The 12,557-nt window shown below is 38.6% G+C and overlaps 1 long non-coding RNA gene across 1 annotated transcript in view; it reads left to right on the forward strand.

The window, feature by feature from the left end:
- LOC107573652 (uncharacterized) overlaps positions 1-12,557 on the forward strand; it is a 14,397-nt gene that overhangs the window by 1,256 nt on the left and 584 nt on the right. The window contains exon 2 of the long non-coding RNA XR_001607547.1: positions 3,329-3,407. This is a non-coding gene — a long non-coding RNA (uncharacterized lncRNA). The remainder of the gene's footprint in view (positions 1-3,328; positions 3,408-12,557) is intronic.

The following is a 12,557-nucleotide window of genomic DNA, read 5'->3' on the forward strand; positions in this document are numbered from 1 at the left end:
CAACTTCTTTGAAATAGGCAGACACTAAATGGCTTGAATTGCACTGGCATGCATTTGTTACCATGACAATGACTTGTCACAGGAAGCGCTAACTTCACATAGCACAAGCGTCACCCGGCGATGCCATGTTGTAAACAAACCACCTGAAGCAGCTAAGCTAACACGACTTAGCATAGTTTCATTTTAGGCTAAGCTACTCAAATAGCTTTAACAATTAGGGGTTAGCACCCCTTTACTTGAAGCTTTTATTTAACCTAATCCCTGGTTTCTGAGTTTTCACTTTCTTTTCCTTCTTTTTCTATGTTTCACAATCTTCAATTCGTTTCAGCGAATTTAACTATCTTAGATGTATCCTTCCTGAATGCTATTGCTCAGTTACTAGCTAATTAAATCTAAATTTAATTACATTTTAACTGTCTATCTAGAGAAGAATCATTAAGTTATTGGGTGTTTTTAGTAACACAGAGAATAACGTGCTACGGAGGGCGGGGCACACACATGGCAAAATCCAGCATGGGAGCTGAACACGCAGCAGCTGTGACCAGACATGGTGTGTTGCCCAACACAAATCAGTTAATCACGAGTGCTACTGATTGTTCCTAATATCAGATTGATTACCCTGTTTTAATAATAGAAGTCAGCTAATTTTAAATCCATTTACATGTTATGCCCCCTTGATGTTCTCTCTGAACCTAAAAAGGAACCAGAGACATTTCTATTTTTGATTTGTTTATTTTCAAAAATAATCAGCATAATCTGAAGAGAAATGCTCTCCTTTTCCTTCTGCTTTTCCCTTTTCTCCTTCATACCTCAGAGATGAAGCTTGTTTGGGGAACCGTCAGCAAATTCTGAGGGATAATTTGACAATAATTTGACAGTAGTCTTAAATCATCAATCAAAATCCTGTTTACGCCCTTTTCAGCAAAACATATGCTGACCCAAAACTATTTTAGCATTCACACTCTGTTTTGATCTTGTAGTAGTCTCTAGCCCTTACGCTCAACACAAGTGTGCCATAATGTTGCAGATGCTCAGACTAACTGCCCAGAATGCAGACCAGAGAGGGCTGGCCAGGCGTCGTGAGGAACACCCCCTTTACCCAGGCCCGACGACCACCTACTGAGCCGAAAGCAACTGGACACAGAGAGAGAAGTGTACCTCAGACTCAGGACTCAAGCGAGAGTTATGGCTACAAAAAGCTCGCCAAGGTCATCACCCTCCGTGGCCCACAACCTCATGGGTCTGAAACAGGAGGTAAATGATCTCAAGCAACAGATCACAGCGGTAGCCCACAAGGACCCCAGCAAAATGGAGCTACAGGAGGAAATCAATAGATTTAAAAAGGCTCTGACAGCTGCTGAACAGCAAGAGCACCTGGAAAAGGTAGCCAGAAAGGACCTGGAAAGGAAACACCCACACAAAATTACTATTAAAGCAGCAAATTCTGAGCTCTTAGACAAAGTTGCCAGAATTGAGACTCTGATCCAGCAGCTGAACAACACTCAAAACAAACTTGACATGGTCCAAAGAGAACTCAGGTACTCTTATAGGCTGCAAAAGGAAACACAGTGGGAGAAACACCCTACTCCTGCATCCTCACTCAGCAGTGCAAAACTCCCTCAGGTGCACGAAGCTACGAAAGGGGGAGCCAGCACTTTCTGCTTAACAACTCAGCAGACAGACCCATAATACCTCCAGCAACCACAGAGAGGAGGGGGTCCCGTCCAAGCATCCCTGCAGCAGCGCATGATGTGACCCCCAGAAACTTTGACAAGCTAGCCAGAAAAATCCCGGCATTCACATTGCTGGGGAAACAATAGTTTCCTACTTTAGGCAGTACGAGCAGTAATTTAGAACGGTGGAGTCGTTTTAAACAGTGCTTTTGCAGATGCTCAGACTAACTGCCCAGAATGCAGACCAAAGAGGACTGGCCAGGCGTTGTGAGGAACACCCCCTACCCAGGGCTGACGACCACCTACTGAGCCGAAAAGCAACTGGACACAGAGGGAAGAGTACCACAACCTCATGGGTCTGAAACAGGAGGTAAATGATCTCAAGCAACAGATCACGGCGGTAGCCCACAAGGACCCCAGCAGAATGGAGTTACAGGAGGAAATCAATAGACTTCAAAAGGCTCTGACAGCTGCTGAACAGCAAGAGCACCTGGAAAAGTTAGCCAGAAAGGACCTGGAAAGGAAACACCCACACAAAATTACTATTAAAGCAGCAAATTCTAAGCTCTTAGACAAAGTTGCCAGAACTGAGACTCTGATCCAGCAGCTGAACAACCCTTAAGACAAACTTGACATGATCCAAAGAGAACTCCGGTACTCTTATAGGCTGGAAAAGGAAACGCAGTGGGAGAGACACCCGACTCCTGCATCCTCACTCAGCAGTGCAAACTCCCTCATATGCACCAAGCAACGAAGGGGGGAGCCAACACTTTCTGCTTAACAACTCAGCAGACAGAACCATAATACCTCCAGAACCACAGAAAGGAGGGGGGTCCCTAGGCATGTGTCTCACTGGCCCCTTGCAGGATCACAGCCTCCACAAGTCATCAAGCAAGGGACAGAACAATTTTAGTTTTAAATGACACTGAAAACCAGCATTCAACACTGCTCTTTTAAGACAGTATTGCAAAAATAGTCAAGTAAAGCAGAATGCCATAAGAGATTGTGCATTACAGTGATTTTACCACAGGGTGTGTGTTGCAATCATGGTATAATTATATATAATACTGTTTAAAAGTTTGGTGTCAGTATGATTTTTTTGATTTTCGAAAAAAAAAGTTGAAAGACGTTTCTTATGCTCATCAAGGCTGCCTTTATTTATAAAATAAAGTAAAAACAGTGATATTGTGAAATTATTACAGTTTAAAATGACTTTTCTATTTTAATGTTTTTTAAAAAAGTAATTTACTCCTATGATGGCAAAGCTGAATTTTCATCTAATATTCTTAGATGAATAGAAAGTTTATTTGAAAAAAGAACAACATGTATATGCTGACCCCAAACGTTTCAATGCTAGTGTATATAAATGTATCTCTAATAATTTAAATAAACAGTATTTTAATATAGTCAATACATGTAGACTGTTTAAGGTTGCTGAACCAAATAGTAAATGGTGGTTCAAGATAGTTGAGAAAAAAAAAACACTTAGATTAAAAAAGAAAATAAGTAGACCTCAACGTAAGAAAAATTCCATAATTTAAAAGATGGAATAAAATGTCATTATCTTTAAATGTCAGGTTTTAGCAAAATGGAACAGCTTTAATCAAACAAACAGCTGGATGAGAGGCATTTAATTGTTCAAATTTGTGTTTTAGAAGGAGCAAAGTGATGAGAGTGATTGGACTGATGGCCTCCCACTGCACAGAACTCCGAGATAACGTTCCTGTCACAGAGGTGAGACTTGTGTGTCTGTGTGTTTAAAGCAAGATGGACATTTTCACATTAAAACATGACATTTTTTAAAATAACGAGAGACACCAGCAGGTGTCACTGTAGCATTTCTGGTTTTGCTTATTCTCAGCTTCCACTCAGAGGAGAAAATACTAAACAAAAAAAATTATTTTCCAATAATCTCAATCCAAAGCACTTGAAATCCATTTAAAGCCAGGTAAAATTAGCTTTATACATCTCTATCTCAGCATTTCCAAATACAAAGGCAAGCATCTCATCCAAACAGGGTTATAAAAGCTTTCACTAATCATCAAAGTGCTGCACAGATGCATTGTTGTTAATAAAAAAAACAACTTCTTCCACGCCGATCCTTGATTTAACACTCGTTTGTCTTCCGTTTCCGCTATGAACTTCCCCACCTCTTTGTTCATGGAGATTTTCGCAGCACCACCCAGACTCTGCATGGACAGCAGCACAAAATGGCCGTTCCTCGTAATCTAGCAAGGCCGAGTTTTTGGGGTGTTTCACACAATACAGGCATAAACTTTGCAGCTTCTCTCGGCGATGACTTCTTTCTCACTTTTCTGGGGTCAGTGGGTCGGTATTGAAGAAGTGCTCGGGGTGACAGACTCTCTTCCCGGTGCTCTATGGGGGTTCTGTGTCTGAGCGGCCGATCCTGTCATGGCGATTTCTTTCAGTGCTTCTCTTTGGCGAGAGAAAAGCAGAGCTGCTTTCTTACGGTTCTTCTGCACTCCTAGAGGGCCTTCCTAGATAATATTTTGAGCTAAAGGCTGGAATACACTACATGATTTTTAAAATATTAACAGATTTTGTAAATGGGTACAGAAGAAAACTGGGCATCATACACTAAATTACTGAAGATTACATACTACAGATTTTCAGGTTGTTTCAAACATAAACTTACGCAGAAACATGCACCTCATTGCTAGGGGACACATGACATATAAAAGGAGTATATGTTCTAAAATCGGTTTAAAATATGAAAGACTGCTGTTACAATAGCACAATAAATTCAGATCTGCACACATATAAACAAAACAAACAAAAAAAACTGCACGAGATCCATTTTTTCACTTCTAAATGTAATTTTAAATAAGAGACATCTGATATCTGGACATCTGTCCTACAAATACGTTGAAGCATGCATATATATGAGGGTGACACATTTACCCTCAAAATATTTTTTTTTCCTCTGCATGTTGTATTATGTATTGTCTTTTTATTTAGGCAGAGACTTTATATAGATTTATAATACGACTCTCTGGAATACTTGATTCTGATTGTCACGACTGACCATTCTGAGGTGTCTTATTCCCTGATAACAACAGTCGTCAATAGCAATCCTGAAAAACATATTGCTCATCTGGCTATCTTAAACTGGCACTTCTTTCATCTCTCTGGCATCACTTTACAAACTCGCTCTCTCATTTCATACAAATGCAGCTGCTGCCATCTTGTGTCTCTGTTTTAGTTATTATACTATTAATTTCAGTAACTTCAATATAGTACTGCAATATTTTTGCTGTGTTCATCTTATTGCCAGGATGATTGTTTAGTACAATGTAATGGATTATAAAATAATAAACAAGTGAGAAATTTAAAAGGGATTAATCTCAAAGCATTATCTCATGTGCCCATACTTATGTAAGTGCTGAAAAGCTGTATAAGAAGAGGTATGATTGTACCGTATTCCTTAAAGGGGTCATGAACTGAGAGATCAAAATTCCCTTGATGTTTTGACATAAGAAGTCATTGTACTATTAAAAACATCCTGTAAGTTTCAGAACTCAGAACTTTCTTGTTAGTCTAAAAACAGCTTATATTGAAGCCAGTCTGCAAAAACGACAGGTTGTGGAATTTTATTCCACACGCCACTTTATGACGTAATAGTTTGGCTAAACACAGCCTCCGCAGAAGAAGATCAATGCCTGCTTCTACATCACTGTCTGTTTAGCTCCGCCCACTGATTTGCGCCTGCAGTAAGTAAATAATGAGAGAGGTGTAGCGTCTGGACCAATCAGACACACCATTTTTCATTTGATTTAACAAATCAATTATTCATTAGATTAACAAACGTTCACAGACCCCTCACCCAATAAACATACTGGGTGCCAAGTTGTCTGTGAACAGGGGCCAGGACCCTGGTTACCATGGCAACCCTGACACCAGATACATTTACGACCTAATGGAATGCGAAGCAGGGAAAATCACTGCATGTTCCATCGCAAGAGGCACAAGGCACAGTCGAAATGGACTTTTCTACTAATTCATAGGAAAACCTTTCTTTGAATGAACCGTATATCCTTCAGGTCATGGTGTATGTTGTCTTTGATATTTTTAGGCTATTTTATGCATGCTTATGATGGAACCCATTCCTGTCATCCTGCCTATATGTAATCCTACCATGTTTAGTATCTATGAATTCGCCTTCTGATGATCGAAACAAGCGTGTATATTATATGTTGGTACATAGGCAATATATTAGTGTCCTGAGAATCTTTAGTAATTTCGATTCAAGTTCCATATGCAAATTACCACGCTTCCACAAAAAGAGTCATAAAACTCCCCAGTATCTCAAAATTCCCACTTGGGATACCGGCTTTTCTCATTGGACAAGCCCATCTTGAGAGGCGGGTATCTTCTCCGACCTTAAAGGTATCACACCATGTGACCCGCCCAGAGTCGTTGGTTTGTTTGAATTCTGAGAAGATGTGAGCTGCAATGCTCCAGGACATCCTTAAGTACGTGCCAGGCTTCGGCCTTGACTTTTCCATTCATCAAGATTCTCTGACGCAAACTGGCTCTTTTTCATCAACCAACTTCAGCAAAGATCAACTTGAACCGTTGGACCGCATCAAGCCTTTCTTTCAGACAGACGAGACGTGCAAGTATTCATACGTAGTCTTATTAATTGATACATTAGGTATCATTTGCACCTTTTTACAAAGATGTGTTTGAACTAAGAATCTGATGTTCCCTTCAGGCTGTAGATCTGCTGAATATGCAAATGGTTCCATAACTTCATATTCTTATTTTCTCTTCTCTCTACTGCGTTAAGCTTTAACCCTTTCCTATACCAACTGTGTGTGTGTGTGTGTATGTTGGACCAGTTCAAGTGTTTATGTAGTATGTTAAACTAGTTTAAGTGTTTATGTAGTTAATAAAGTCTTATTTGTATCACACTTGACGTTGTTCATTGTTTGCTCATAACTGGAGTCACTTAATCATGCAGATTTATGCTACAAGCTCTTTGTAGAATTGTACAGTAAGAAAGTTATTTCCCTTAACCAGGAAATTAATGTTCTTAGAATTGACAGACAGTTGACCCTGAGAGGTCAGCTAAATATCTACAGCGGATCTAAATATTTATAATTAATTATAACTAGTTATGATTAATTATTCATATTTCCCCATGAGCTGATTCGCTACAGAGGCAAATGCAGGTCTATGCAGAAACCAAATGATAATGATGCTCCAAAGACAAGAAGTTTGTGCAGTGCCAAGTTGTGGAAAAACATGGTCTTTGCATCTGATCTCAACATTAGGAAAGAGTGGATGAAGTTCCGGATCGTGTCAGTAAGAACGTGGTCCTTTTGTCACTTAATTTCACCGTGGATTCATTTACAAACAAGGCACAATTTCACATGGGATTAAATGGTTTATTTAATGGTTGCTCATTCATCTTGACTAAAAGACACTTGCTAGGAACCATTTTTCCCCGAAAGCTTGGTTTTAGCTGATCACCACTTCAGGGTGATCCCCTTGTCGGGGTTTATTCTGCTATAAAAACTGGCTAAATGTACTTTACTCCTCATGCGAGAGATTGCGCACACACAGAAACAATCAGAAGCACAGAAACTTGTTTTGAGACACTGACCTCCGAGAATTTTATAAACAAAATGGCTTCACTACTAATGCCTGTTAATGTCGCTATTTTTGAAATAAGATTCATTCAAATATGAGTGGATGAAGTTCCGGATCGTGTCAGTAAGAACGTGGTCCTTTTGTCACTTAATTTCACCGTGGATTCATTTACAAACAAGGCACAATTTCACATGGGATTAAATGGTTTATTTAATGGTTGCTCATTAATCTTGACTAAAAGACACTTGCTAGGAACCATTTTTCCCCAAAAGCTTGGTTTTAGCTAATTCATTATTTAAACTTAAATCAATATTTTGTGTCCAGTTATTTACTTATGCGGGAACTAGCTATGTAATAAATGGGAGAATGTACATTTAGCCAGTTGTTATCGCAAAATAAATCCCTTCAGGAAACAACCCTGATCACCACTTCAGGGTGATCCCCTTGTCGGGGTTTATTCTGCTATAAAAACTGGCTAAATGTACTTTACTCCTCATGCGAGAGATTGCGCACACACAGAAACAATCAGAAGCACAGAAACTTGTTTTGAGACACTGACCTCCGGGAATTTTATAAACAAAATGGCTTCACTACTAATGCCTGTTAATGTCGCTATTTTTGAAATAAGATTCATTCAAATAAATTTCATTTTACTGCTTTTACTTTATTTCACCTCAGCATTATAAATCTAATGACCTGTAGATAAAATAGCTTTTGAAAATCTTTTTTATCCCTTCAGTCAAATTTTATGCTGCAAACTTTGAAACATCTTTAAATTGTCCATGCTGGCAAGAGATCATTGTATAATTGGCATAATCACATCTGATGTGCATTAAAGTAAAAAACAAACAAAAAACACCCGATGTAAATTATATAAAGTTTCAAAACCCAAGGGTTAACCAGGTCACTGAAAGCCATCACCAATGGAATCATACTAGTTTGGGGAGAAATTAATGTAAACACAGATACTGTATACAAGCCTTGTCTTAAGTGAATGTAAACAGGTGAGACAACAATCAGATATGGTCAGAAGATCAGATCTGTGCATTGAGCCTTTCATTGTATAAGTACATGCCGGCAAGCATGTTTGATTTCATGAAACAAAACTAAATCCGTCTGCTCATCATACAAGTGATGTTCTGTGAAACTGGTCAAATCATGGCGACTGCAAATCATGGCAACAATCAAGGCAAAAGTTGTGTAGTGTATTCCAGCCTTAATTGTACATTATTTCTTGAGAGATTTTATATCAAATGAAAGTCACAATAAGGATTTTGAGCTGTAATGACTGTTCTTTGTGCATGCTGGAAGGTTTGCAATAAGAGCATCCTCATAGATAAGTTTCACCCACTGGCAGTATCCATTATCTAAAAGAAACTTGGGCTAATTCGTTGTCATGGCAACCATAAAAGCCTCTATAAATAGAAATGTCGCACAGGGGCTTGATGCAGGAGGAAGGAAATTACAGAATTACAGGTAGAGCAGAAAAGTCTCCTCAGAAAAATTTCAATTGCTTTTCTTTTTTTTGCGCGCTTGGGTCCTTCTCCCTCTGACGTTCAGTTAGCTCTCTAATCCTCCCTGAAACCCTCTGTGCCTGTTTTTGCCATGAATACTTGAACACTAGTCTAATGAAGTGGTAAATTAATCATTGTCCTTGGCACCGGCAATCCCCCGTGCCCCTAGCCTAAATTCACAGTTACTCTCAGAAGAGTCTAACAGTGTTTCCCCTGACCAATCCCATTACACACTGCTAAGAATTACAGCGGAGCCATCTGAAGGAGGTACCACAGGGATGAGCCGGTTTAAATTTTTTTCACTTCTTTATTTATTTGATGGTAAACTATTTTCTGGAAAGTCATTTTAAAGTTACTTCTGCCATATATATTTCATAGAGAAATGTATTAAAAATCCAGATTCTGTCAGTGCATAAAGGCATCGCCATCTGCGCGCTTGGGTCCTTCTCCCTCTGACGTTCAGTTAGCTCTCTAATCCTCCCTGAAACCCTCTGTGGCTGTTTTTGCCATGAATACTTGAACACTAGTCTAATGAAGTGGTAAATTAATCATTGTCCTTGGCACCGGCAATCCCCCGTGCCCCTAGCCTAAATTCACAGTTACTCTCAGAAGAGTCTAACAGTGTTTCCCCTGACCAATCCCATTACACACTGCTAAGAATTACAGCGGAGCCATCTGAAGGAGGTACCACAGGGATGAGCCGGTTTAAATTTTTTTCACTTCTTTATTTATTTGATGGTAAACTATTTTCTGGAAAGTCATTTTAAAGTTACTTCTGCCATATATATTTCATAGAGAAATGTATTAAAAATCCAGATTCTGTCAGTGCATAAAGGCATCGCCATCTGCAGCGCCTTGTGCCGGAGGGAGTGAATATTTCAGAGTTTAATTTTAAGTGGCACACAAGAGTATCGGTGTGATTGGAAACTAGTGAGAGAGTATCAAGGGCACTCTGTTTCTCCCTCGCTCTGCCCCCTGGACGTCTAAGACACAGTTTGACTGCATTTGTCTGACTGACTCTGGGAATAATATTGATTTTCTGAGCCTCAGTTGATCAGATCTGCATCTCACAATACATCCTCTATGGAAACTCCCACTTCTTGTGTCCTTTGTCTTGCACTGTCGATATCGTTGTTAGGATTATGAATTTTAAATATGGTTTTTGGTGTGACACTATTTTCATCCAAGGTCTACAAAGTCAAAATATTACTTAAGTTGGAAAACTCTTAATGCGAGTTTAAGTGATTTACATTATAAATATATATTTTTTTACTTTTTAATTAGTCAAAAAGAAAATATGCTGGCTGATAAAATTCTCCACTCATTCATTTACTTCCACATTATATTAACATCATTAGAGAGATTTCAGAAACTGACTGAAATGAGGTAGGAGTTGCATGAACACACATTTGCACACTTCAATGGATATTGATTTGGATTAACTTTGGTAGTTTCTTCATATGGGCACTTTTAACTCATGTAGAGCTACTCATTAGATAAGATGCTAGACAAAGAGATTCTAGTATGTTACTCTCTTTGTAATTGATCTGACAGTCTTCATGAACTTACTGTATCAAGTTTACATACTAATATAGAAGTCATTTTAGAAGTCATGTCGTTTTATCCAACAGAGATCAAATATAGATTTATATCAATAGACATCTAATTTTGTGTCTTGCTGGACACTCAATTTTGGTTCTTATGTTACTGTCTTTATTTTACCATGCAGAATTCTTCCACAATTCAGAATAATAAGGCCAAATGATATATAATAAACTATATGTTAACATGATTGAATAACACAAAATTAAGTAGGGAAATTATGTAGTGATAAAATATCATAAGATCAACGCCTGCAGCTACATCACTGCTTATTTAGCCCCACCCACCGATTTGTGCATGTAGTGGAAATAACGAGAGATGCAAATGCAGGTCTACCCAGAAACCACACGATAAAGCTTCGAAGACAACAAGTCGCTGTACAGTGCCAAGTTGTCGACAAACAGTCTTTGCATCGTCTTCCTTCTGAGATGTTCTCTTTAAGACTTTTTTCAAAAACATCTTACTGACTACAAACTTTTGAGCAATAGTGTATATATTTCAAAAAATTATCTCTTATTTCTGATATCTTATGTCTGAATATCACAGAATGAGTTTCATCATACTCCTGCAAATATAAAACATCCTAATGAGCTGTATTAATTAATATGCACGGCATGACAGAGTGACATTAGTGACATCAAGTGTAACAACAACACAGGTGTATTACCATAAAGTTGATCAGAGCTAATGGACTGCAGATATATACACAGAGACAGCTGTTCCTTAAACATAAAACCCTATTAAAGTGCAAATCATCACTAGAACAATGAGATTAAACATATTAAACTACAAGAGAGAGAGTTTTGGATTAGCTTTGTTTGTATTAAGGATAGGATTGCTCTCCGGTGGCACAGTGCAGCATTAATTATGCTTAATACACATGTTTGATAATGAGCCAACTAGACCTCAGGTAGAATCCGGCTCAGTCTCTTCAGTCTTGAGTTTCTACCTGATTTCAGGACAGAGGATTGCTCCGCGGTCTTCTCCAGTATGCAACCTCTGTACAGCTTAAACCTTTTAATACCCAGCTTGACGCACACGCTATGTGTGTGTGTGTGTGTGTGTGTGTGTCAACAATAATGTTTTCTAAAGCAGGATAGCATGTGTGTTTGTGCATGTGGATAATAGCAGCATGCTCTAGAAGGGAATTTGTGTGTGTGTTTGTTGATGATAATGATACGTTCTAGAGCAGGAATTACTTTGCATGCGTGGCTGAATAAGACAGCTTAGCCTTGTTTGTTTCTTCCTGTGTAAAAGGAATCATCACTGCACGTCTCTCGCTGCCAAGACTCATCAAACATAGCCGCCGAACATCTGTTCCCTGGAAAGTCATCACTTATGAGACTTTAACGGTCACAGGGCCAAAAGTGCTACACAGGGCATTTGCATAGCATCCTACTAAGAGAACGACTGCAAAGAGAAAAGCATACATACTTGCTCATCTGAACACTCAGAGAGACAGAAGATAATACAATGCTAATGCTTAATGCCAGAGATCTGTGGATGAGACTTGTATTTAAAAACACAGGCCAAAAACTGCAGGGAAACAGACCAAATGTATTTGAGTCATCCTGAACTCGTGGCATCTAATCAAATGCTTTATAGTAAGAAATTTGTCTCTTTTGGATATTAAACTTTTCCTGCCCAGTGTCTTTTTGGAAAATATAGACACAGGAAGCAAAGCTCACCCCTGTGTCATATTAAAACCAGTTTTTCTTAAATTGTTGGAATATAATGGAATATAAATGGAGATGTTTTAATGTTCTCTCATGTTTTTTGTCTGTCCAATGGAAGTTTGCACCAGAATTGTCAACCTTTCAAAAGTTCATAAAGCTTGTAATAATCCATTTGAATCAAGTGGTTTCATTAATAATGTCTTCTGAAGAGACACAATCACTTTGTATTACTTAGATTTTATTCACATAAAACATTGATCAACGCACATACATAGAGCACATCTAATATGATAACTGGCAGCTCAAATGTGCTTACTTGCGAAGGTGAATATTTTGGGTGAACTATACATTGAACGAATTTATAGTGCTTATAAATCAAACTATTTATTACAAATTTGTGTTTGTTTTATTCCTCAGGCAGTTGCCCGTTCAAACGACAGGTTGTGGAATTTTATTCCACACGCCACTTTATGACG

The sequence above is a fragment of the Sinocyclocheilus grahami genome, unplaced genomic scaffold (assembly GCF_001515645.1).
Source record: "Sinocyclocheilus grahami isolate Dianchi unplaced genomic scaffold, SAMN03320097.WGS_v1.1 scaffold1993.1, whole genome shotgun sequence".
NCBI lineage: Eukaryota > Metazoa > Chordata > Actinopteri > Cypriniformes > Cyprinidae > Sinocyclocheilus > Sinocyclocheilus grahami.